The sequence below is a fragment of the Neovison vison genome, chromosome 1 (assembly GCF_020171115.1).
Source record: "Neovison vison isolate M4711 chromosome 1, ASM_NN_V1, whole genome shotgun sequence".
NCBI lineage: Eukaryota > Metazoa > Chordata > Mammalia > Carnivora > Mustelidae > Neogale > Neogale vison.
Window position 1 is genome coordinate 50,003,811 of NC_058091.1, and position 2,944 is coordinate 50,006,754.

The window sequence follows — 2,944 nt, forward strand, 5'->3', positions numbered from 1 at the left end:
TCGATCCCAGGACCCTACAATCACGACCCGAGCTGAAGGCTGTGGCTTAACCCACTGAGCCACCCAGGCGCCCCACACTGAATGCATATATTTTAAAAAAGATAAGAGTAGGCGTCTAGGTGGCTCAGTGGGTTAAGTGGCTGCCTTAAGCTCAGGTCATAATCCTGGAGTTCTGGGATTGAGTCCCACTTGGGGCTCCTGGCTCTATGGGAGTCTGCTTCTCCCTCTGACCTCCCCTTTCATGCTCTCTCTCACTCTCTCTCTCAAATAAACTAATAAAATCTTAAAAAAATAAAAAAAGATAAAAGAGAATCAATAATCTAAACTTACACTGGGAAAACCAGAAAAAGATAAGGAAATTAAAGTAAACAGAAGAAAGGAAGTAATAATTAGAGCAGAGTGCTCACTTCAGCAGCACATATACTTAAAAAATGGGAATGATACAGAGAAGATTAACAAGGTCCTTGTGCAAGGTTGACATGCAAATCTGTGAGGTCTTCCACATTTTTTCACCATATTATACCCCTGAAACTAATTATAACACTGTGTGTTAAATATATTGGAATTAAATAAAAGACATAATAAAAATTGTCATAAATTACAAAAAATAAAAAAGAATTAGAGCAGAAATCAAAACAGAAGAAACCAAGAGATCAATGGAGAAAAAAACAACAAAATCAAAAATTAGATCTTTGAAAAGATGAATGAACTAAATAAGCTTTTAGCCAGACTAACAAAGAAAACCAGAAGCAGGAAACTAATTATTAATTATTTTCAGAAATGAAAAAAGGGACATCATTACAGATTCTATGGACATTAAAAGGATAATGGAGGGGGAGCTTGGGTGACTCAGTTGGTTAAGTGTCCAGCTCTTGGTTTCAGTTCAGGTCATGATCTGAGGGTCAAGATCAAGCCCTGAATCAGGCTGTGTGCCAAGCAGGGAGTCTTCTTGGGATTCTTTCTCCCTCTTTCTCTGCCCCTTCCCCTGCAGGTTCCCTCCATCTCTCTCTCTCTCTCTCTCTCAAATAAATAAATAAATAAAATTTAAAAAAGATAATACAGGAATACTATGAACAACTCTATTCCCACAAATTTGATAAGTAACATGAAATGGGTCAACTCTTTGAAAGTCATAATTTTCCTAAACATACACAAGAAGAAATACAAAATCTGACTGGGTCTCTATCTATCTTGTAAAGAAACTGAATCCAAAATTAAAACCTTCTAAAACAGAAAACACCAATCCCATATGGGTTCACTGGTGAACTCTACCAAATATTTAAGGAAGAAATTATAACAATTCTTTACCATCTCTTTCAGAGAATAGAAGCAGAGAGAATGCCTCCTAACCCATATCCATATATCCAAACCAGACAAAGACATTAAAGAAAATAAAATTATAGACCCATATCTCTTATGAACATAGATGCAAAGATCTTCAACAAAATATTATTTCCTATGCCACCAATGAATAAGTGGAATTTGAGATTAAAAATACAATACCATTTCCACGGTACATGAAATATGTAGGTATAAATCTAACAAAGTATGTATAAAATCTGTATGAAGATGAACTGATGAACAAAATCAAAAAAGACCTAAAGAAATGGAGAGATAGTCCATGTTCATGGATAGAAGGATTCAATATTGTCAAGATGTCTTTTCTTCCCCCTTGATGTATGGATGTGATGCAATTCCAATTAAAATTCCAGCAATTATTTTGTACATACTGATTCTAAAGATTATATACAGAGGTAAAATATCCAGACTAGCCAACACAATATTGAGGAGCAAGAACAAAGTTGGAGAATTGAAACTACTGACCTTCAATATTTATTAAGCCACAATAATCAAGACAGTGTGGTATTGTGAAAGAATAGACAATGGACCAAAATAGAAAGCCCAGATGAATCTAGATATAGACCTTACACCCTTCACAAAAATAAACTTGAAATGAATCACAGACTTAAATGCAAAATGCAAAAGTATAAAACTCCTAGAAGAGGGGTGCCTGGGTGGCTCAGTGGGTTGAAGCCTCTGCCTTCAGCTCAGGTCATGATCCCAGGGTCCTGGGATCGAGCCCCGCATTGGGCACTCTGCTCAGCAGGGAGCCTGCTTCCTCCTCTCTCTCTGCCTGCTTCTCTGCCTACTTGTGATTTCTCTGTCAAATAGATAAATAAAATCTTAAAAAAAAAAAACTCCTAGAAGATAACATAGAAGAAATCTAGATGACCCAGTATGACAATGACTTTTTATATTCAGCACCAAAGTCACAATCCATAAAATAATTGATAAACTGTACTTCATTACAATTAAAAACTTCTCTGTGAAAAACAATGTCAAGAGAATGAAAAGACAAGCCATGGGCTGGGAGAAAATATTTAATATACATCTGATAAAAGAGTGTTACCCCAAATATACAAATAACTCTTAAAACTTAATAAGAAAAACAATCTAATTTTTAAAATGGGCCAAAGACCTTAGTAGACATCACACCAAAGAGGATACACAGATGGCAAATAGCCATATGAAAAGATGCTCAACATTCTAAGTCATTGAGGAAATGTGAATGAAAACAGCAGTGAGATACAATACACATCTATTAGTACTTATGGCCAAAATTCAGAACCCTTATGGCCAAAATTCAGAACCCAAATTCTGGCAAGGATGTGGGAAAATAAAAAGTCTCATTCATTGCTGATGGAAATGCAAAATGGTAGAGTTTGAATATTTCTTACAAACTAAACATACTCTTACTGTATGACCCAAAGATGTTGAAAACTTATATCTACATAAAAATCTGGACACAGATAGCGCCTTTATTCATAATTGTCAAAACAACCAAGATGTCCTTCAGTAGGAGAATGGATAAATAAACTGGTACATCCAGATAATGAAACATTATTCAGTACTAAAAAGAAATGAACTATTGGGGGACCTGGAT

The 2,944-nt window shown here is 35.5% G+C and overlaps 1 non-coding gene across 1 annotated transcript; it reads left to right on the forward strand.

Annotated features, from left to right (window-relative positions):
* Positions 1 to 399: 399 nt before the first annotated feature.
* Positions 400 to 509, forward strand: LOC122897823. The gene has a single exon (XR_006382662.1). It is a non-coding gene; the product is annotated as a U6 spliceosomal RNA (small nuclear RNA).
* Positions 510 to 2,944: the final 2,435 nt, after the last annotated feature.